Source organism: Erpetoichthys calabaricus, chromosome 14 (genome assembly GCF_900747795.2).
Source record: "Erpetoichthys calabaricus chromosome 14, fErpCal1.3, whole genome shotgun sequence".
Classification (NCBI taxonomy): domain Eukaryota; kingdom Metazoa; phylum Chordata; class Cladistia; order Polypteriformes; family Polypteridae; genus Erpetoichthys; species Erpetoichthys calabaricus.
The window spans coordinates 106,286,324-106,311,563 of NC_041407.2; the positions used below are offsets into that span (position 1 = coordinate 106,286,324).

A 25,240-nucleotide genomic window follows, 5' to 3' on the forward strand; every position below is an offset into this window, starting at 1 on the left:
CTCTCTCTCTCTCTCTCCTTTTTCTCTCTTCTTCCCGGCCCTTCAAAGCTCAACATGTCTTCTGCTACCGCAAAACAGAGGTGGGAAGACTTACTGGCGCTACTGCTGCCTCAGGGTGTCTGGCAGAGAGAGACTGCCTTCAAAAAAAAAAATAAATAAATAAATAAAACCGGTGTGCATTAAGCCAGCGCCATAAAGAAGCAGCCAGCAGCATCAAAGTGTGCAGCGCTGCAGAGCGAAGGAGGACAAGAGGGTGGGCTGATGAGTGGGCACATCTACTAAACAAATGTATATATATCAAACTATTAAAAAATAATTTACGTTTTATATAGTGCCTTTCTGAACGGTCGCTTCGTAGTGAACACTCCCAAAAGCACGCTGAGAGGATTCATTCACATTGCGTCTTTTGCAGTTTAACTCTTTCAGTAAGTTTGTAGTTTACAAAATGCGCCGCTCTGCAGAGCGACGTTCAGGGTGCGTGGCTCTTATTAAGATGGAAGGCTGTGGATGATGCAAGTGCGCCTCCTGTTCAATGCCAGGTGTCAAAGCTAAAAATGCTTCTCCACGTCTCATCTCCCTACCGCCAATGGAGACCCCCATGAGACACACGCATACGCCCACATACAATTATGATCATCATATATGCTGTGAGACTCAAGAACTTGTGTGAGCAACATTGGAGCACCACATGAAACGGCCCTATCACCTTCTGTCTTCAGTCTGTACACCTCCGACTACAAATATAACAGCAGGTCATGTCAGAAATTCTAAGATGATACAGTTAAAGGGGTATTGATGGGGGGGGGGGGGGGTGTGAAACAGAAGAGTCAGGAGAAAAAACTTAACTTTCACCTCAGAAGGTGGTGCACTCCTAGAAGTACTTAGGGGTCCACATCAGTGGTAGGTTAGAGTGGTCTTGTAACACAGAGGAACAATGAGCAGGCTCTTTATCCTTAGGAGACTGTGTCACTTTGATGTGGGAAGTGACAATCTTCATATCTTCTATAACTCTGTGATGGCCAGTGTGGTGTGCTGGGCTGGTAACATCACTTCAAGAGAGGACCACCAAATCAGCAAGGTAATGAAAAGGGCAGGATCAGTTATGGGACACACTCTGGACCCCCTGGAGGTGGTAGAAAAGGAGAGAATTTAAAGAAAAACTGAGTTCGATTATGAACAATGCTGTGCATCCTGTCTGTGACACACCAACACTGAGGACTTTCAGACAGTGAATCATTCGACAGAATCAGAAGTGTGTCAAGAAATGTGACTGGGGGTCCTTTATAGCAGCAGCAATATGCCTGTATAGTGCCTCTCTAGGATGGGCCATTAACAGTCAAGTCAAATGTTTTCTTTCTTTTTAATTATTCTGGTGTGTGTTCAGAGCATAGTGTGTGCGTATGTGTGTGTGTGCCTTTATTTATCTACTATCTGTGCTACCCTTCTAAGGCGGATTGAAATCTATGTAATCAATGTAGACCCCAGCATATTCAGCATGAATGTCTGCAGTGCACCATCTATTAGATTCAATTCAATTAGATTACGTTTTATTTGTACCCAACAGGAAGTTAATATTTTACAGAAGCTCCCAAGAAAGAATAAATAAAGAAATGCATAAAACAACAACCCCCTTCAAAACAAACAGAAAAACATCTGACTTGGATAACAAAGAGCTGCTGCAACCATTAAGAGGCATGAACTGCATGTAGTAATGAAATTCATCACATTTTTCATTCCAACAAATGGCGCATCACAAATATTAGGACTGCTTTTATGAATTGCAAACCACATAAATAACAGAGTCATAACAATCAGACAGAGGCACACAAAAGCACCAGTCCTTATATTAAGGTGGATTAATTATTTCTTATTTAATAGAGCTTCCAGAAAAGGCATCTTCTTCTTCTGGACAAATCTATCTGATCCTTCCTACTATACTAAATCTATCTATCATATAGTGCCTTTCATATCTATCTATCTATCTATCTGATCCTGCCTACTATACTAAATCTATCTATCTATCTATCTATCTATCTATCTATCTATCTATCTATCTATCTATCTATCTATCTATCTATCTATCTATCTATCTATCTATCTATCTATCTGATCCTGCATACTATACTAAATCTATCTATCTATCTATCTATCTATCTATCTATCTATCTATCTATCTATCTATCTATCTATCTATCTATCTATCTATCTATCTGATCCTGCCTACTATACTAAATCTATCTATCTATCTATCTATCTATCTATCTATCTATCTATCTATCTATCTATCTATCTATCTATCTATCTATCTATCTATCTATCTATCTATCTATCTATCTATCTATCTTTCTTTCTGATCCTGCCTACTATACTAAATCATGGAGAATCCACTGAATCCACTGAACAGGATCATCTCCAGACAGAGGAGCAGCTTCAGCCACAGACTGATGTCACCGTCCTGCTCCACTGACAGACTGAGGAGATCGTTCCTCCCCACACTATGCAACTCTTCAATTCCATCCGGGGGGGTAAACGTTAACATTATACAAAGTTATTGTCTGTTATACCTGCATTGTCATCACTCTTTAATTTAATATTGTTTTTTGTATCAGTAAGGTGCTGCAGGAGTATGTGAATTTCCCCTTGGGATTAATAAAGTATCTATCTATCTATCTATCTATCTATCTATCTATCTATCTATCTATCTATCTATCTATCTATCTATCTATCTATCTATCTATCTATCTATCTATCTATCTATCTATCTATTATATAGTGCCTTTTCTATCAATGTCAATTATAAATCAGGTACAGGGACTGACACAGAAACATCAGTATGTATCAGACCACACAGAAGAATGTCCATGTAAATTACACCTTAGTGATAATCACTCCATTTAAGATTCTCCAATACAATAACACCAATTGTACCGATTGTCGTACAAGTGCACTTGGGGTTGCCTTCAGGGTTTTGCTAGGTAAGCAATTCTACTCTGGACTGATAGGGGGCACTGTTGTTTACCTCCTCTTCTTTTCAGCCCACAGCACCGCGAGTCCACCCACTGCCACAAACCCTGTCCATTCTTTAGCAGGCACCATAAAACAAGGGGCTCAGCCAGAAGGAGGCATCTATGTAGGACCTGGACATTAGAGTGGATGGAGTTCCCCATCGATGAGAGGAACCTGCTCAAGGAGAGAGCTGTTCTTGGGCTATTGCAGCCATCTTTTATGCTGTGCCATTGCTCACCTGTGATTTGCCTGGTTGGTGCCCCAGCCTTCATCAGGGTGATCTGCCTGATCTGCGCCACCACCACCTGTTCAGGGCACCATGAAGTCTCTACATTAATGGATGGAAGGCCAGATGTCCACATGACCATCATCATCATCAAATTATTTCACATGATGCCTGAAAACCATAAGGACTGATTGAGATTTATGTGGTGTAGAATGCCCTTTCTTATCTCCAATGGTGATGGACAGGTTGACAGACGAGATCAGACAAGAGTCCCCATGGACTGTGATGTTTACTGATGACATTGTGATCTGTAGTGAGAGTAGGGAGCAGGCTGAGGAGACCCTGGAGAGGTGGAGATATGAGAGGAGAGGATTGAAGGTCAGTAGGACCACCAAGACAGAATACATGTGTGTGAATGAGAGGGAGGTCAGTGGAATGGTGAGGATGAGGGGAGTAGAGTTGGCGAAGGTGAAGGAGTTTGAATACTTGGGATCAACAGTACAGACTAACGGGGAGTGTGGAAGAGAAGTGAAGAAGAGAGTGCAGGTAGGGTGGAATGGGTGGAGAAGAGTGTCAGGAGTGATTTGTGACAGACGGGTATCAGCAAGAGTGAAAGGGAAGGTCTACAGGACGGTAGTGAGACCAGCTGTGTTATATGGGCTGGGGACGGTGGCACAGGAGACAAAGCTGGAGGTGGTAGAGTTAAAGATGCTAAGATGTGCATTGAGTGTGACGAGGATGGACAGGATTAGAAATGAGGACATTAGAGCGTCAGCTCAAAGTCAGAGGCGAGATTGCATTGGTTTGGACCTGTGCAGAGGAGAGATGAGGGGTATAATGAGAGAAGGGTACTAAGGATAGAGCTGTCAGGCAAGGGGAGAAGAGGAAGGCCTAAGAGAGGAGGTTTATGGATGTGGTGAGAGGGGACATGGTGGTGATGGGTGCGACAGAACAAGATGATGAGGACGGAAAGATATGAAAAAGGATGACCCACTGTGGCAACCCGTAACAGGAGCAGCCGAAAGAAGAAGAAGAAGAAGAAGAAAATGTTAGGTAGAATCTCCAGTGAGGACTGGGTGGTCTCGTGGTTTAATTTTTTTCTGCCCTCTCGGCCATCAGACCTTACTTTATTCTTTGTTATTTAGCATTGCCTAATCTTATTTTTATTTTTTATAAGCTTGTCTTCCTTCATCTTGTAAAGCACTTTGAGCTGCACCATTTGTATGAAACTGTGTTAAAGTAATTGAAAATAAGGCTGTTCTATTAAATAATCCATTGGCCGGCTCATTCTCCTTGGGTACGAGAAGTTGGTGGAGTAATTGGGGCGAGAGGCACACCTGCACGTGACGGTCCGCTCCTTCTCAGTTGCTTCAACGGCCTCCCGCGATACCTTAAAAGAACGAGGTGGCACGAGAGAAAGGGAAGGGAAAACGAATGAAGGAAAGGAAAAGGGCACCGAGGTTAATGACCAGAAGAAGAGAAGGCAAGAGTTTGAAGGAGAGTGAGTGGGTGTCATGAGAGGAAGACCCCCAGAGGTGCTCCTGGCTCCTGGAATGAGCCTGTGGCCAAAATTACTCCACACACTCCTTCCTGGGTCTCCACAAAATTAGATACCATCATGTAAAATCCCCTCCAGGAGGCGCTGTCATGGAGTAATTTTGGCCACAGGCTCATTCCAGGAAGCAGGAGTACCTCTGGGGGTCTTTTCTGCCTGCTGTGATCAGGCAATTTAAGGCTTCTGCCCGATGCCCCAAACTAAATGCTGATACTCTTGAAGTTCATTGTGCAGTTTCTACACAATATATATTGATTGATTGATTGATTGATTGATTGACTGTCCTGTAAGTCTTTATCTTTGTTTTTATGTTTCTGCTGCTGTATGCGTCTAAATTGTCCCTTGGGATTAATAAAGTTCCTCTGTTTCTATAAAGCATGTCTATCATTACTGGTGGCCCATGAATTCCACCCTGCCATGTTCTCACTATTGTGCACGTAACAACACGCAAAAAGAAGAAACAGAACCTGCTCCTCCCGTGCTGTTTGTGTTCTGTGAAGGCAGTGGCAGCACCTGAAGGAAGACGTGTGACCTTTGGAACGAAGCACCCGCCGTCCTCTAGACGTGACCTAATTGTCTCGGCTTGGCTTTTTATAGAACTGTTAACCACAGCGTAAGTTGCCCTGTTTGGCAATGCTGTCACCTCACATTAATGGCACATCATTCAAACAGACTCCATTATTTTTACCTTAGCGTAGACCCCCTGCCCCCCTACTACCTCCCCCACCCCAATCACACTACTTGGGCTCTCTTATATGCGTCCTCTGTGTGATTTTTTCCTGTGCTGTGTTCATCGAGTCTCTCCTCACAGTCCTGAAACACTTAAGTGAACTGGCATCTCCCAAGTTTGACTGTGCGCCTGTGCAAGGACTTTGGGCACAGAGACTTAATGACTTTAGTCCGTTACTGCCAGGACTGACCTGAACTTGATCCTTGGTGATCTGCAGCTGGTTAGGTAAATAGACATACAGTGGATGCAAAAAGATCTCAGGCCCCTTCTCTGTTTTCACAATTTCTTATGTTGCCAACTTGTGCTAAAATCATTTAAATTCACTTTTTTCATTATCAAGCAACCCTCTGGATTCGTAAAAGGTGTACTAATATTTGTAATGCACCATCTGTTGGAATAATAAATGCAATGTATTTTATTACTTCAAATGTTTGTGACGTGCCATCTTTTGAAATGAGAAAAGCATTGTATGTGACTCTGTTATATGCCATTTGGTATGGGATTTGTAGAAGCAGTGCTAGTGTTGGTGCATCTGTTGTAATGGCAAATGCAATGGATTATGTTACTCCAAATGTTTGTGATGTGCCATGTTTTAAAGTAATAAAATGTTTTTGTTATAAGCCGTTGATATGGGATTTGTAAAACTAGTGCTAATGTTTGTGATGTGCCATCTGTTGGAATAACAAATGCAATGTATTTAAGTACCAGAAATGTTTGTGATGAGCCATCTGTTGGAATGACAAATGCGATGGATTGTATTACTCCAAATACTTGTGTTTGTGATGTGCCATCTTTTATAACAATAAATATAATGCAAATGTTTTTGTTATATGCCATTTGGTATGGGTTTTGTAAAACAAATTCTAATGTATGTGACACACCATCTGTTGGAATGACAAAAGCAATACATACACCTTTATTGAAAGCCATTTAATATAGGATATGTAAAAGCAGTGTTAATTTTTTGTGGTGCACCATCAGTTGGAATGACAAATGCAATGCATTTTATTACAAATGTTTCTGATGCGCCATCTATTGTAATGACAAGTGCAATTCCCTTTTTACTAAAAATGTTTCTGATGCACTGCCTGTTGGAATAACAGAGACATGGTAACCAGACCAAAACACACATACACTGAGACTTATTTGACTTTTTTGACACCCACTGCACACCCAACCTACCTGAAAAGGGGTCTCTCTTTGAAGTGCCTTTCACAAGGGTTCTTCCATTTTTTCCCTACAAGGTTTTTTTTTTTGGGAGTTTTTCTTTGTCTTCTTAGAGAGTCAAGGCTGGGGGGCTGTCAAGAGGCGGGGCCTGTTAAAGCCCATTGTGGCACTTCTTGTGTGAGTTTGGGCTATACAAAAATAAATTGCATTGTATTGTATTGTACTTATTTGTAGTAATAAAATGCATTGCTGCACATGTTTGAGATGAGCGATCTCTTCAAATGACAAATGCAATGCACACATCACGGTTATATGCCATTTAGTATGGGATTCATAAAAGCAGTGCTAATGTTTGTAACTTATGCAATGTATTTTGTTACTATAAATGTAAGTAATGTGCCATCTGTTGAAATGAAAAATACAATGCATGTTATTACTACAATTTTTTGTGATGTGCCATCTGTTGGAATGACAAATGCAATGCATTCTATTGCTATACGTCATATCATTTTCTAAACCACTTAATCCAGATCAGGGTCGTGGGGTGTGCCGAAGTCTCCCCCAGCTAGTTTAGGATGCAAGACAGGGAACCAAACCTGGACAGGGCAGCAGTCCATCACAGATTTTATTATTACATACATTACAAAATATATTCCAATAGATGGTACACAGCAAACGTTAACACTGAGGTCTATGTTAATTTCTTAGATGGGTAGCACAGCTAGCTTGTAGGAATAAAATTCATTTAATTTACACCACATCACAAACATTTCTAGCAATGAAATTCATTGTATTTTTCATTCCAACAGATGGCACATCACAAAAATTAACAATGCTTTTATGACTTTCAATTAAAGGACAAGTGTGTGTGTATCTGTCTATCTATTCATTTGCTATGCCTCTATAATATGCTGTTGGGTATGGGATTTGTACAAGCAGTGTTGTGATGTCTCATCTGTTGGAATGAAAAACGAAATGCATTTTATTACTACATATGTTTGTGATGTACCATCTGTGTGAATAACAAATGCAATGCTTGTTAGATAGATAGATAGATAGATAGATAGATAGATAGATAGATAGATAGATAGATAGATAGATAGATAGATAGATAGATAGATAGATAGATAGATAGATAGATAGATGTGAAAGGCACTATATAATAGATGATTAGAATGCACTATAGATAGATAGATAGATAGATAGATAGATAGATAGATAGATAGATAGATAGATAGATAGATAGATAGATAGATAGATAGATAGATAGATAGATAGATAGATAGATAGTCTGGGATTGGCTCCAGCAGACCCCCGTGACCCTGTGTTCGGATTCAGCGGGTTGGAAAATGGATGGATGGATGGGAAATTCACATGTTATTACTACAAACTGGCTGTGCTACCCATCTAAGAGGTTCTGGAACCTAAGAAATCAACATGGACCTCAGGATTAACATTAGCAGTGCACCATCTCCTGGAATGTATTTTGTAATGCACTTAGTAATAAAATGCGTTGCATTTGTCATTCCAACAGATGACATTTGTAGCCATAAAACACATAACTTGAATTATCTATTGGAATAAAAGTGACATAGCAACCAGACGGACACACCAAAACACACACTTACCCTTTTAATAAGGTGCATTGATGTTTGTGATGCGCCATCTGTTAGAATGAGAAATGTAATGCGTTTCATTACTTTGTGCCTTACAAAATACACTGCAATAGATGAGGTCTACATTGTGTAAGAAGACGCTATATAGCGCCTGACCCAACACAGATTGAACACGGGAGGCACGTTTAAAATTAAAGTAATACTTTTATTTTCTTTGTCTGTGGGCTATGCCTTCCTCGTACCCACAAACACAAAACAGTCCCAGAGTACAAACACTAATGTAACACAAAAGCACAAACACTCTTCTCTGGCACCACCACTCCTCCCAGGCAACTTTATCCTCCTTCCACCCGACTCCGGCCCCTGTGTGGTGGTCGCCGGCTCCTTTTATTGGTTGATTGCCGACATCCAGTTGCACTTCCGGGTAAGGCGAAACCAGCCACTCCTGTTGCAGCACCCCCTGGTGGCGCCTGCGGATCCCGACAGAGCTGAACAGGACTCCAACCCCCATGATGCCCTGGGGGAGTCCGAGGCACCACTTCAACCCAGGGAGGCTGCCATCTAGCATTCCAGGGGGAGATACTGGGCTTCCCACCCTTGTCCCCCTGGCAGATGTGGTTAAGGGGCGTCCTGCCCCAGCCATCCGTCACAATTGAATTCATTTGATTTTAGTCCATCTTAGATGGCACACCTAGTTGTAAAACATTTTTTCTTTTTTCTATTTATTTTTGAGTGATGAGAACAAGTTTTCTTAAACCGATTTAACAGAAGTGCATCCAATATGTTTTTATATCAGTTGATCTGCAATCTGCGACAGCATTTTCACCCACCACGAGTCTGCTGGCTTCTCCTTACATGACAGTGAAAAATGCCATTTGAGACTTATTTTATGTGCTCTGCTAATATTTGCAATTACATTGTATTTTTGCTATTATGAATACAACTCATTGTTAAAAAATATTACATAAGCAGAAATCTGATGTCCCTGTCTGACGAACAAGTAAAAATTTAAAAAAGCTTCAACTTTTCAAATGGTAAGGTTGGTCCCCGAGGGCATCCTAAGGTTCTAACTTGTGGTCATGTTGCACAAATGCAGTGAAGTTCTCCTCCGGACTGGTGGGTGTGCAACATAAAGGGACGCCCCCTCCGATACGTGAGAGAGCCCCTCCTGAGGTAGAATGTGAACAATGAGTGTCAAACATGTAGGGTCTGTCCTCGCGTCCCCAGTACACCTGACCGGCAGGGCACGGCGACGGCCCGCTGAGGACTCATAAGACAAGTCAGGCGTCACTCTGGGTGCCTTTTTCTCTTTTGTTTTGTTGTTTTGTTCCATCTGAGCTCTCAGAAGTGACCCCCTGTGTTTATCTCGGTGTAAATCACTGCCACAACTTTCCGCCATCCCCTCCATGACACCAAATCATTTTTATTTCTGCAAACTTGAAAAACTTGTCTCACCAGAGGCTTTGCACGACTGGAAACGTGAGAGAAGATTTTCTACTTTTATGCTTGCAGCCACGCAGACCCGCGCTGGCAGGGCACCCTGATGCCAAGAAACGGGAGAGCAAACCTAAAACAAAACAAATGAATGCTGAGAATTGCGTTATGAGCGTTAAACCCCAAAGGCGCTATATAATCAGGTAAACGACTGCAATGATGTCTTTTTCTTTAAAGAAAACTTGTGCTGTAATGCTGCTCACTGAGAAACATGTCCCAGTTGGGGTTTATTCCAGTTGGCTGTCATTATTACTGTTGGACTGATATCTTCATGGTAGATGACTTACAACTGCTTACATCGCTTTGGTTTTTCCAATTGCAACACAGGGAGGTGATGTGGCTTGCTCAGGGTCACACAGTGTCAGTAGTGGGATCTGAACTTACAGACTCAGGGCTTGAAGTCTAAAGTCTTAACCACTGTGCCATACCACCTGGCTCAGGACCCAGCAATCTGAGAAAAAATATTATAAAATGTTGCATCAATAAACACATTGCATATGTTTCTTTTATATGCCACTTGGTATGGGATTCTTGAAAACAATTTTAATGTTTGTGATTTCGCCATCTGTTGGAATGGAAAATGCAATGCACATGTCTCTGTTAATGTAACCGAGTGTAATTGCAGACTGCGGTACCTATGAGGTCAATCACGTAACCCTCTCCACGTCAGTCACAAAATGCCTTCAACGTCAGTCAGGAATCACCCATCTCATTTCACTAGGGTTAAGGTTAGGGTTGTGGGAGGGTTATGTGACTCAAAGGGCATTTTCGTGGGTTTCACTTGACCAACGTCATAGGTACTGCAGGCTGCAATCAGAGCCATCTCTGTTAATATGCCATTTGGTATGGGATTCTTAAAAGCAATGTTAATGTCTGTGACGCGCCATCTGTTGGAAAGTAGAGACAGAGCAGTTGGATGGACATACAGATACACAGACACACATACACTTCTCCTTTTATTAAGGTGGATATGTGTGTGTGTGTGTTTGTGACCAGTAGGGGGCATCTCAAAACCCCACGAGCTTGACACAACTTCACAAACATCAGCCACCGGTTCAAATCACCATCAGTTTTTGAAGATTGTGCCTTCAATGCACACAGAGAAGCCAGAATACTTGTATCCTTCCTAACCCTAACCCTAAGATGGCAGAGCAGAGAAAGGAAACAGAAGGAGAAGAACTGGATCAAAACACTTAAAACACACTTTCCGACTGGTTTAACCATGAGGGGACCTCGGTGACCGCCCAAAATAAAAGAAAAGTGTTAATGGCCCGTGCCTTCTGGGCATTCATAGGACTTGAAACAAACAGTTCATCTTGGTAGAATTGTGGATGGAGCGTATGGGAAACGAACCTTTTCCAAAACCTAACCTTTACTCTCCATTTTTCCTAAGTAAATACAGGGGGGAGTGGGATATCACTCACCTGTGTGAGAGTGGGGACGAGGGGGCGTATCAACAGACAGATGTTCCAAGGGACAGTTGTCCAAAGCTAAACATACCTACCCCTTCATTTCTCTTCTAGAAAGCTTTCTTCTCCTCCTCCTCCTCCTCCTCTCAACTCCAACTTCTTGAGTAAGGTGAGGACCCCCACACCCCTCCCACCCCTAAATGTCAGCCCCAGGAACACTTCTGGTACCACAATATTGCATGAAGGATGCACTTTGGGGTCAGATGGAAGTCCTTCAAAGTAGGATCAGCCATTCCCTACAGCTCCCCCTTGTGGCACCACAAAGAACACAGCAGGGCTGCCCAACAGGACTACAGCTCCCAGTATGCCTTGTGTGTGGGGGGGTTCACTGACCCCGGGGTGCTGCCACCTATTTGATATGGGACACCATTTTCACATTCATTCTGCCTGTTTTTTTATCTGATGCTTTCAATTGAATTGAATTGAATCAATTTAATAAAACATCATGGGGGTCAAGACTTATCATCCTGGCAGGACACTGAATCCCCCTTTGTGTTAACAAATGTTGTTTTCTATATAGTGCCTGAGCACATTAGCACTTTCGTAACAGGTTTCTATTTGCATTCCAATTCTCAGCCTTTTTGAGCCCACTGCCTTGCCCGGATGTCTCCTCTTCCCGCTGCAGGGCATGAGTGTGGCACTGTGTATCATCATAAAGAAATGGCAAGGAAGCTAAAATGAAAAGAAATGAGACGCTATGGACAGAGTAGGAAAGGGAAGGCGCCACCTCGTGGATCTGGTGACAGACTGCTCAAACTTTTAATAAAGTTTAGGCACGTGGCCGCTCCTAAGGTACTCGTCACATTCACCCCCACTCTGTATATGAAGTTAATGGCAGGGGGGCACTTCTGATGTCCACCAACTTCCAGGTTTGTGCAAATGAAGAACAGGAATCATTCACTCCGACTAGATTCTTTCCAAAACGAGAGACCAATGCATAAATCACTCATTAAATAAATACAACAACAAGAGTGCCAGCGTACTGCCCAAAACAGCAAGGCAGCTTGCAGGCGTCCAGTCCAGGTGCCAGTTTGAACGTTCTGAACGAACTCGTTGTGCCAACTGAAATCAAAGACGACGTTTCGCCTCCGCCAGCTTTTTCTTTCGTTTATGTGCGTGGATTAGTAAGTAGACAGCGCCACCCAGTGTTCAAATGAAGAAACGCGCTTGTGTAGATATTTGCCTGCCATGCCTCACGTGGCTCTCTTGATTTTTCAGCCTATGGCTAACTTAGACTGCCAAGGAAAATTGAGGTTCATGGAACAGAACGATGGAAGAGAAGTCCAGGCCTGCTTAGTTTTATTTAAATGATTGCATCTTATTTAAGTGCTGGTGGCTCTGAGATTAAGGATCTGCACTGGTATCCAGAACGTTGCCAGTTCGAATCCCTGTCACTGCCAAAAGAGATCCTACTCTCCAGGGGCACTGTACAATAGCTGACCCTGCGCTCTGACACCAAGGGGTATGCAAAAACTAACAACTTCCTAATACAAGAAATTGTATAAGGCGAAATAAAGAACAAAAAAAAAAATACATCTGCATGGTGCCCTTGGTGTCAAATCATCACCATGCAAGAACATATAGTTGAGTAAGTGTCCATCCCTCCATCCATTCATCCCATCTGCTTAATCTACTTTGGGTCATTGCTGAGATGGGCAGCATCAGGTATAAAACAACTAATCCTTGGAGGGGGATACCAGACCATTCCCCAACAGCAACTCCCTCAGCAGGACCAGTTCTAGGCTAGATGCCAGTCCACACACATGCCACGAGCCACGTAACCTCCATGTCCTTGGCATGTTGGGAAATAGTGTCTCTGAAAAAACCCCACGCAGAGGCAATGCCTGAACTGGGTGTGGAACCCGAGTCCATGGATCTGTGAGGGAGCAGTGCCACCAAGGGCATCACCATATCAATGCAGTTTATCCATATTTGTTAGGGCGATGCCCTCATAAAAAATTTGAAGAAGGCTACAAAATTGATTGAGTTTTGCAGCACATCTCCTGATCCAGGATTGTGACTTTTCACTTCTGGACTACTGCAACTCTGTACTGGTAACAATACAGGCAGGTGCCACCATGCCACTGCAGATAATTTCAAAATGCAAAAATGTTCAACCAGCCAAAGTGAGCAAAGGTCACTCCTCTCTTCAGATCTCTGCAGTTCAAATCTTTGATGTTTGCCTCCAGAGTAGTTAGTCGGTCTGCCCTTACAGATTTGGAGACACTTCAGAGGTCTTCGGCTTCTTCTTGACCACTTGGGTCTGCTGTTGAATGGCGTCTCAGTCCAGACTCTTCATGTGTAACTCCTGGCTGGAAGAACGAGCTGCCCACCTCCGTTCCAAACTCCAACTCCCTCAATGTGTTTAAGAAATGTTTGAAGACTCTGATCTTTAATGACCCCTTGGGTACATCAGCAGTGTGTATTGCCCCCCTTTAACATCAATGACGGCATGCAGTCTTTTGTGAGAGCTGTGTGATGAAGCCCTTGATTTTCTCAGGTGGTACAGCTGCCCATTCTTCTTGGCGAGAAGCCCCCAGGTCCCGTCAATTCTTGGTCTGTCTTCGTTTGAGATCTCCCCTATGATACTGAGGTCAGGAGACTCTGATGGCCATTCCAGGACCTTTGCTTTTTTCTGCTGTAGCCACTGAAGAGAGACAAGATGTCCCAGAGTCATGGAGGCATTGATGGAGGCTCTTGAGAGACTGAGCGAGGGGTCTGAGGGTCTGGGCTTGCAAGGGTCCTAATAAAAACCAACATCCAGGCCTTTAATGACCTCTTGGGCACAGCAGTGTGTCTGTCTGTGGAGAGAGTGTCGACCTCATCGAGAGGTTTACTGACCTCGGCAGTGACATTCGTGTCTCTGGTGACTCTTCCTATGAAGCCAGTAGACGGATTGGGAGAGCATGAGGGGTCATGGGGTCGCCAGAAAGGGGTGATATGATATCTGTAAAAGGACAAAGGTCCAAGTCTTCAGAGTCCTGGTGCTTCCTGTTTTAGAGACATGGATGCTATCCAGTGACCTGAGATGAAGACTGGACTCCTTCATGTGTGTCTCTTCAGAGAGTCCTTGGGTCCCGCTGGTTTGACTTTGTGTTGCTCATGGAGTCCCGATTGAGGCACATAACCTGCATGGTGAGGGAGCGTCAATTATGGCATTGAGGTCATCTGACATGATTACCCGAGGGTGATCCGGCTCATTGTTGTGGACCAAAGTTGCTGGATGCCCACGTAATACCTGTCCAGGAGGGTGGGACAGGACCACGTGTCTGCCTGGGGCTTGCCAACCAAGCTGTTTTGTCATGTGATGGTGTCAGCAATGTGCTTTGCTTGGTGTCCTCTAGAGATGCCACTTAGAACTGAGGCCAGACAGTTCAGTCTTGGTTTGATCAGAGCAGAGATTCTTGTTTTTCACAGTCTAAGAGTCCTTTTGTTGCCTTTCTACAAACACCAAGCGGACTTTCATATGTCCATTGGCCTCTCTGCCATAAAGCTCCGATTGATGGAGAGCTGAAGCAGGGCTGTTTCTGACTTCTCTGGTGCCCCAGGCAAGAAAATCTGCCCCCTCTGCTTCACACCACCATATACAGACACAGACATGATATGCTGCTGTATCCTTAACATCCTTCTCTCAGTATACCCCTCATCTCTCCTCTGCACATGTCCAAACCAACACAATCTCACCTCTCTGACTTTGTCTCCAAACCGTCCAACCTGGGCTGACCCTCTAATATCCTCATTTCTCATCTTGTCCATCCTCGTCACACCCAGTGCACATCTTAACATCTTTAACTCTGCCACCTCCAGCTCTGTCTCCTATGCCACCATCTCCAACCCATATAAAATAGCTGGTCTCACTACCGTCCTGTAGACCTTCCCTTTCACTCTTGCTGATACCCGTCTGTCACAAATCACTCCTGACACTCTTCTCCACCCACTCCACCCTGCCTGCACTCTCTTCTTCACTTCTCTTCCACAATTCCCATTACTCTGTACTGTTGATCCCAAGTATTTAAACTCATCCACCTTCACCAACTCTACTCCCCTCATCCTCACCATTCCACTGACCTCCCTCTCTTTCACACACATGTATTCTGTCTTAGTGGTCCTACTGACCTTCATTCCTCTCCTCTCATATCTCCACCTCTCCAGGGTCTCCTCAACCTGCTCCCTACTCTAACTACAGATCACAATGTCATCAGCAAACATCACAGTCCACGGGGACTCCTGTCTAAACTCGTCTGTCAACCTGTCCATCACCACTGGAGATAAGAAAGGGCTCAGAGCCGATCCCTGATGTAATCCCATCTCCGTCACTCCTACCGCAGACCTCACCACAGTCACACTTCCCTCGTTCATATCCTGTACCACTCTTACGTACTTCTCTGCCACTCCCGACTTCCTCATACAATACCACAGCTCCTCTCAGTCACCCTGTCATTTGCTTTCTCCAGGTCCACAAAGACGCAATGCAACTCCTTCTGGCAAACTGGCAAACATCGCATCTGTGGTGTGCTTTCTTGTCAGGAAACCATCCTGCTGCTCAATAATCATCACCTCACTTCTTAATTGAGCTTCCACTACTCTTTCCATTGACTTTATTAACACAGGTTAATCACTTCTCTATTTATTTAAAACCCAACATCTGTCTGTATATCTGTCCACTACTTAACGAATTTAGATCGGGTTTCTTTCTATAATTTGCTTGAACATTCCGGATGATTTTGCGACTTCTCTCATTGCGGTACGTATCATAGTTCGCTTGCAGGAGCGATTTATTCACGCTAATCCAAGCGAGAGGCTGTGGGTCCTCCTCACTCAGTCACCAGCCTCCATTCAAGTAACTGTACCTGTCACCATGTGTTGGAGCGCACCTTATCTCCACTTAGCTAGTGATACCTGTTTGTTCAGCAGACATTATCATCTACAGACTGTTAAGGAGTAACATTTAACATTTTTGAGAGTCAGAGATCAGAGCTCCGTGTGTTTTAGAGGGTAGCTGCTGATTGCCAGAGATATCACGGCCATGTCCTTTTCTCGCCACGCGGGGGATGCTCTCCCGTCAGAGCTGAACACGATCAGATACAGTACCAACGTTTGATGTTGATACCTTGACAACTTTTTACATTTTTCCCAAAGAGACGTCAGCTACATTCTCACATTTGATAGCAAAACCAAAAACATTGTATATCAGGAGGCCCTCGGATATGAAAGCTATCAATATAAATTCATCTCAGTACAAATTAGATAGATAGATAGATAGATAGATAGATAGATAGATAGATAGATAGATAGATAGATAGATAGATAGATAGATAGATAGATAGATAGATAGATAGATAGATAGATTATGAAAGGCACTATATGATAGATAGATAGATAGATAGATAGATAGATAGATAGATAGATAGATAGATAGATAGATAGATAGATAGATAGATAGATAGATAGATAGATAGATAATGAAAGATAGATAGATAGATAGATAGATAGATAGATAGATAGATAGATAGATAGATAGATAGATAGATAGATAGATAGATATGAAAGGCACTATATGATAGATAGATAGATAGATAGATAGATAGATAGATAGATAGATAGATAGATAGATAGATAGATAGATAGATAGATAGATATGAAAGGGCACTATATGATAGATAGATAGATAGATAGATAGATAGATAGATAGATAGATAGATAGATAGATAGATAGATAGATAGATAGATAGATAGATAGATAGATAGATAGATAGATAGATATGAAAGGCACTATATGATAGATAGATAGATAGATAGATAGATAGATAGATAGATAGATAGATAGATAGATAGATAGATAGATAGATAGATATGAAAGGCACTATATGATAGATAGATAGATAGATAGATAGATAGATAGATAGATAGATAGATAGATAGATAGATAGATAGATAGATAGATAGATAGATATGAAAGGCACTATATGATAGATAGATAGATAGATAGATAGATAGATAGATAGATAGATAGATAGATAGATAGATAGATAGATAGATAGATAGATAGATAGATAGTAGATAGATAGATACTTTATTGATCCCAAGGGGAAATTCCCATACTCCAGCAGCAGCATACTGATAATAACAATATTAAAGAGTGATAACAATGCAGGTATAACAGACAATAACTTTGTATAATGTTAACGTTTACCCCCCTGGGTGGAATTGAAGAGTCGCATAGTGTGGAGGAGGAACGATCTCCTCAGTCTTTCAGTGGAGCAGGGACGGTGACAGCATAGTGTCTGTCACTGAAGCTGCTCCTCTGTCTGGAGATGATCCTGTTCAGTGGATGCAGTGGATTCTCCATGATTGACAGGAGTCTGCTCAGCGCCCGTCGCTCTGCCACAGATGTCAGACTGTCCAGCTCCAGCTGTCCAGCTACAATAGAGCCTGCCTTCCTCACCAGTTTGTCCCTCTTCTTAATGCTGCCTCCCCAGCACACCACCATGTAGAAGAGGGGCACTTGCCACAACCGTCTGATAGGACATCTGCAGCATCTTATTGCAGATGTTGAAGGACGCCAGCCTTCTAAGGAAGTATAGTTGGCTCTGTCCTTTCTTACACAGAACATCAGTATTGGCAGTCCAGTCCAGTTTATCATCCAGCTGCACTCCCAGGTATTTATAGGTCTGCACCCTCTGCACACAGTCACCTCTGATGATCACGAGGTCCATGAGGGGGCCTGGTCCTCCTAAAATCCACCACCAGCTCCTTGGTTTTGCTGGTGTTCAGTTGTAGGTGGCTTGAGTCGCACTATTTAACAAAGTCCTTGATTAGGTTCCTATACTCCTCCTCCTGCCCACTCCTGATGCAGCCCACGATAGCAGTGTCGTCAGTGAACTTTTGTACGTGGCAGAACTCCGAGTTGTATTGGAAGTCCGATTATTGCTTTTTTTTTTACATTTTTTTATTGATTTTTAAAGTTTGTCCTGTTTCACTACTATGCTGGTGAAGCCGCGGGGTTCAGCTAGTATATAATTAAAAAATACATGAATGTAAATAGAATAACAGAATAATAATAGAACAATAGAACTCTTTTGCATGGGATTGATGAAGTGCACTAACCTTCCTTTCCCTCTTCTGCAGATCACCTGAACAGAAACCCACATAAAGCTCCTCCAGTTCCTGCACTTCCTTCATAGCCACGCCTCCTTCTGACCTCACTTCCGGCTTGAACCCTCATGGACCCGCCTCTTCCTCCCCTGCCCAGCCTAGCACTTTTCCCTTCATGTCCTGTCCCTGACCCAGACAGTTCCCTGGAGCTAATATTTGTTTTTTGCTTGCAGCATACACAGTATACAGGGGTGGTTCCCCAACTCTTTTTCCAGTCTTTTCTTCACGATCAGACCTCATCTGACAGAGCATGCAGCAACGGGCTTTTATTGCGTCACAAAAAGGAGCGCTGTTGAACTTTGTCGCTACAAAAGATGGAGGTTCTAGTCGTAACACTAGTAGCAGTACTCCTGCCGATACCTCCTCAAGATCAAATGTAACAATGGTAGTAAATGACGCCGCAGGTGAATGGTTACCCGACATTCTCTTTTTGCCAAGGGGCCCCCAAAAATCTAAGAATGGCCCTGGATGGCACACAGATGTACCTGTCATTTCCTCTGGAGGACAATGCGGTATCCGCTGTTTGTCTTACTGATATCTCATCCTGGATGAAGGACCTCCATGTACAGCTTAACCTGTGAGCTTCACCAGACAGACAGACTGTTCAACTCCCCATCTCTGTACAGCGTGGCTCACTGTCACTAACCACCTGCCAGGTCAGTAGGTGACCTTGGGGGTGGTGATTGATGAGCAGCTATCTTTATTTTTGACCACATTTCTACTGTTTCTTGTTCATGCAGGTTCATGCTATTGTTGGGAGGCAGGCTAAGGGCTTAACTCCAATCCTGGATGGCCACAGTGGCTGCAGGTTTTCATTCTAACCCTTTTCCTAATCAGTGACCAGCTTTCATAGCTAATTAACTTCTTTTCCCTTCATTTTAATTGCCCTGTTTTTAAGGATTTAGTCTTCTAAGTGGACTCTTTTCTCCATTAAATGGCAGCCAAACAGAAATGAGACATAAAATGAGCCAACAGATGACCAGCTAAATTGAGGCGTCAAACTCCAACCGATTTCACTCCAACCAGTTTCTTAATGAGAAGCCAATTCTTGTTGTTAATTAAACCTGTTATTTAATTCCATGGCTTGTTGCTGCTCTCATTCTGCCATAGCAGACATTTCCAAAACTGCGGATGTTCTGTTTTTTCTAAGAATGCCGTCAAAAGGTTTTGGTGACCTGAGAGATCAACCTTACTGACACCTTCACCTTTATTGTGGTTAGCTGTGGTTTGCATCTCATTATCATTAGGCTGCTAATTAAGGGAAAAGAAATAACTAGGAGGGCGGCACGAAGGTGCAGTGGGTGGCGCTGCTGCCTCGCAATAAGGAGACCCGGGTCCTCCCTGCGTGGCGTTTGCATGTTCTCCCCATGTCTGAGTGGGTTTCCTCCCACAGTCCAAAGACATGCAGGTTAGGTGTATTGGCGATTCTAAATTGTCCGCTTGGTGTGTGTGTGTATGCACCCTGCGGTGGACTGGCACCCTACCCGGGGTTTGTTTCCTGCCTTGCACCCTGTGCTGGCTAGGATTAGCTCCAGCAGACCCCCGTGACCCTGTAGTTAGGATAGTTAGTGGGTTGGATAATGGATGGATGGATGGAAACAACTAGGAGGTCCAAGACAAGTTAATTAAAACTAAAGCAAAACAAGTTAATTAGCAGCAAAAATGGGTCACTAATTAAGAAGATGGTTAGAATGAAAACCTGCAGTCACTGCGGCCCACCAGGACCAGAACTGGACACCCCTGAACTTGGGGGTGTGTATCACGTCAATTAAAATGAAGGCAAAACAAATTAATCAGCAGCAAAAACGTCTCTCTAATTAAGAAGGTGGTTAGAATGAAAACCTGCAGTCACTGCAGCCCACCAGGACCAGAGCTGGACACCCCTGAACTTGGGGGTGTGCATTACGTCAATTAAAATGAAGGCAAAACAAGTTAATCAGCAGCAAAAATAGCTCCCTAATTAAGAAGATGGTTAGAATGAAAACCTGCAGTCATTGCAGCCCACCAGGACCAGAGCTGGACACCCCTGAACTTGGGGGTCTGAGTCACGTCAATTGAAATGAATGCAAAACAAGTTAATTAGCAGCAAAAAATGGGTCACTAATTAAGAAGATGGTTAGAATGAAAACCTGCAGTCACTGCGGCCCACCAGGACCAGAACCGGACACCCCTGAACTTGGGGGTGTGCATCACATCAATTAAAATGAAAGCAAAACAAATTAATCAGCAGCAAAAATAGCTTCCGAATTAAGAAGGTGGTTAGAATGAAAACCTGCAGCCACTGCGGCCCTCTAGGACTGGAGTTCAACACCCGTGTTCTGTGATATCAGGTGTTGTCTGATGAGGGACAAATGAATTTCAATGACAAAAATGTGACCAAGTTATGATTTTTAAACCCAGTGTACTTCCATCATTGTCACCTGAACCCAGAATGAACCTTCCAGTTCAAAGCAGATTAACACACTGCCCCCCATGTGTAGGGATTTTCAAACAGGCCGCACTACGAGGACTCACACAGAGGAATGTGGTGACGCCTCCCCTTCGGCCCTCAGATCAAATGTGGAACTGCGTGAATGTCACTCTTTCATTTCAAATTAGGATCCAAGAACGCCCGAAGGAACGGGCGCATCGGCCGCCCGCTATCACTCCTCCATCTTTCATCATTATGTTCCTTTTCTTTTCACAAGTTCAAATTCCAATCAGTTAAGAACATCGGGTCAATGGTTTTGAAAGAAGCTCTGAAGCAGGAGAACAAGTGAGTTCACCCCGTTTTAGAATGCTTCACTGCGCTCCTGGGGGTTTCAGACAGCAACGTCTTACCTGATGTCTGCTGGCCTGTAAATAAACGGATTAAGATTCCCCCCTCGGGCAAAAAAAAAAAAAAAAAAAAAAAAAAAGAGGAGGGTGGAGGAGAGCAATGAACTGAAAACCCGGAAAGCAGGTGTGGTGACTAAAATCAAAGGGAGGCACCACTTTGGGTGGGAGGGGGGAGTCTGTGCGTAATTCCAGGAAGGTGACCACTTAGCCAGTGCAGGGAGCAATGTGTGAAGGCGTCGTCAAGGAAACCAGATGGCGAACACCAGCATCCACGTTACATGACTGAAATGTTCTTCCAAGGTGTCTTCCACCATTGGAGATACAGTTGGCTCCATTTCGTTTAGTCTTCCAGTTGGAGCACAGCCAAGTGAAGTGACTTGTTCATGGTCACACAATGTCACTAATGGGAGTTGACCCCCACAAGAGTCCAGAACCTTATCCACCACTAGGTCATGTCACAACAAGACCCTTCGATTTGCTCCTTACTTTCAAAGTTCTAGTTATTTACAGCAGACATTTTGATCCAAAGCGACTTACAAAGCGGCCAACATATTCGAGTAAACCTCAATCCGGGGATCACAATGATTATGTCAGCTTATGATTCCAAGAATTAATAAAATAACTGTGGGAGGTCAAGCTTTTAGCTACAGGACCCCCTAAACTGTGGAATGGCCTGCCTGCTACTATAAGAGATGCCCCTTCAGTCTCAGCTTTCAAATCCTGGCTGGAAACTCACGACTTCAGTTTAGCACACCCTGACTAGAGCTGCTGATTAACTGTGCAGACTGTATCTCTGTTGTCAGTCATTTGCACTAAAATATAAGTAACATGAGAGTTAGAATTTGTTACTGACCCTCACCTGTTCTGTTTCTCTTCTCGGTACTCAAATGTGGCACTTGGTGCCACGGCCCACCTGCCAAGTTGTTCTGCCTGCCTAAGGTAAAGTCATCTCTGATGGAGGATCGCAGGAATTGTCAGGTAGAGGGGTCCTTTCATCGGATTGGCTGTCTCAGCTGTGGAATGGCCAATTGGGGGAGGCGGCTTGATGGGCGAGGTTTCCAGGACTCTGAACAAATCAGAAACATATTATGGAATTCAATCTACTGTTGAATTCTGCTCCATACTTGTAATGTTTTTATTTGTATACTGTATTAAGGATTAGTTGTGTTCTGTTCTGTGTATTGTGTTGCACTGCATGCCCAACCTACCTTTAAAGGGGTCCCATTTTTTTTTATCCTGGGGAGTTTTTCCTTGTCTTCTTAGAGACTCAAGGCAGGGGGGCTGTCAAGAGGCAGGGCCTGTTAAAGCCCATTGTGGCTCTCCTTGTGTGACTTTGGGCTATACAGAAATAAATTGTATTGTATTGTATTGTGTGTGGATGCTTGTTCTGCCATGTCTCTTGTGTTCTGTGAGTGGGTCCCCCAAGAGGCAGGACCGCCTGTCAGTTTCCATTGAGGGGCTGCTCCAGGTTCCTCAAAGGCTTACATTTACATTTATTTGCTTAGCACAGCAGTTCTCAAACTGTGGGGCACGCCCGAAGTAACAAATGTCGCGAATGTTGCCATATGTGGCGTAATTTCGCTATTTGTAGGGAAATTTTAAACTTGTAGCGGTGTATCGGCAGCAAAAAATATAGGAATAAATTTTATTAGGGTTTCAAAAAAAAAAACGTTAGGGGGGGGGCGCGATTAAAACTGTTATGAAAACTCGGGTCGCAAATACTTAAAGGTTCAGAAACACTGGCTTAGCAGACACTTTTATTAAAGTGGTCAACATAATCGAGGAACGTCATCGGGAACAGGTGTGACAGGACAAGATGACAAAAGTGATTTCCATGAGTGAAGAGCTCAGAACAAAATATAAGCAATTTACAATCCACAGATTTACAAAACTTTACAGCTGTCAGTTAGATAGAAATTCGCCAAACTGGAGGGTCTTCAATTCACTTCTTCTACACATTGGGAGGAGTCAGAATTTTGAATGTGGGTGGGCAGCTTGTTCCACCAGCCAGGAGTTTCACAAGAAAAAGAGCCTGGACTGAGATTTTGATACCTCACAGAGGTGGCATCACCAGACGCTGTTCCCTGGTAGACCAGAGTGGGTGAGAAGGAGCTTAGGACCTCATGAGGGTCTGCTGACTACTCTATAGGTAGATTTGAACTTAATGCGTGCTGCCACGCAGAGGTGGCATTACCAGATACTGATCATCAGCAGAATTGAGTGATCAAGAAGGTGCTTAGGACCTCACGAGGGTCTCCATATATGCAGGTACTGACCCACTGACTACTCTATAGGTAGATTTGAACTTAATGCGTGCTGCCACGCAGAGGTGGCATTACCAGACACTGTTCATCAGCAGAATTGAGTGATCAAGAAGGTGCTTAGGACCTCACGAGGGTCTCCATATATGCAGGTACTGACCCACTGACTACTCTATAGGTAGATTTGAACTTAATGCGTGCTGCCACGCAGAGGTGGCATTATCAGATACTGATCATCAGCAGAATTGAGTGATCAAGAAGGTGCTTAGGACTTCACAAGGGTCTCCATATATGCAGGTACTGACCCACTGACTACTCTATAGGTAGATTTGAACTTAATGCGTGCTGCCACGCAGAGGTGGCATCACCAGACACTGATCATCAGCAGAATTGAGTGATCAAGAAGGTGCTTAGGACCTCACGAGGGTCTCCATATATGCAGGTACTGACCCACTGACTACTCTATAGGTAGATTTGAACTTAATGCGTGCTGCCACGCAGAGGTGGCATTACCAGACACTGTTCATCAGCAGAATTGAGTGATCAAGAAGGTGCTTAGGACCTCACGAGGGTCTCCATATATGCAGGTACTGACCCACTGACTACTCTATAGGTAGATTTGAACTTAATGTGTGCTGCCACGCAGAGGTGGCATTACCAGACACTGATCATCAGCAGAATTGAGTGATCAAGAAGGTGCTTAGGACTTCACGAGGGTCTCCATATATGCAGGTACTGACCCACTGACTACTCTATAGGTAGATTTGAACTTAATGCATGCTGTCACACAGAAGAGTTATTCTGAACAATCAGCGCGGGTTCAGAAGAGGGAGGTCGTGTTTTACTAACATGCTGGAATTCTATGAGGAGACAACAAAAGGATGCGACCAGAGTGGAGCAGATGAGATTACTGATCTGGACTTTCAGAAAGCGTTTGATAAGGTGCCACATGAGAGAGTGGGCATCAAACTAATAGAAGTGTCAGTTCAGGGTGTGGGGTGTAGGTGGGTGCAGAATTGGCTCAGACACGGGAAGCAGAGGGTGATGGTGTGAGGAACCTCATCAGAATTGGGTGATGTTAACAGTGGTGACCAGCAGGGGGCAGTGCTGGGGCTGCTGCTATTTCTAATAAATATAAATGATTTAGATAGGAATATAAAGAACAAGCTGGTTAAGTTTATAGATGATACCAAGATAGGTGGGTTGGCAGATAAATTGGAATCCGGTAAATCATCACAGAAGGACTTGGACAGCAGACAGGCTTGGGCAGATTTGTAGGCGATGAAATTTAATGTCAGAAAATGTAAAGAATTATACATAGGCAGTAAAAAATGTGAGGTCTGAATACGCAATGGGGATCTGGAAATCGAGAGTCCACCTTAAGAGAAGGAGTTAGGAGTGATAGTGGACTATCGACTTCCAGACAGTGTTCAGAAGCCACAGAATGTCAGGTTATACAGCGCCTTGATGTGTGGAGTACAAGTCACAGGAGGTTCTGCTCAAGTTTTATAACACACTGGTGAGGCCTCATCTGGAGTCCTGTGTGTAGTTTGGGTCTCTAGGCTACAAAAAGGACACAACAGCACTAGAGAAGGTCCAGAGAAGAGCGACTAGGCTGATTCAGGGCTATAGGGGATGAGTTATGAGGGAAGATTAAAAGAGCTGAGCCTTTACAGGTGATGAAGAGGAGACCTGAGTGAAGTGTGCAAAATGATGAAGGGAATTAGTGCAGTGGATCGAGACG

The 25,240-nt window shown here is 43.6% G+C and overlaps 1 long non-coding RNA gene across 1 annotated transcript in view; it reads left to right on the forward strand.

Moving 5' to 3' along the window:
• The first annotated feature begins 3,456 nt into the window (after positions 1–3,456).
• The window catches only part of LOC127530168 (uncharacterized), a 556,902-nt gene continuing 535,118 nt past the window's right edge, over positions 3,457–25,240 (forward strand). Inside the window, exon 1 of the long non-coding RNA XR_007936684.1 lies at positions 3,457–3,925. This is a non-coding gene — a long non-coding RNA (uncharacterized LOC127530168). The remainder of the gene's footprint in view (positions 3,926–25,240) is intronic.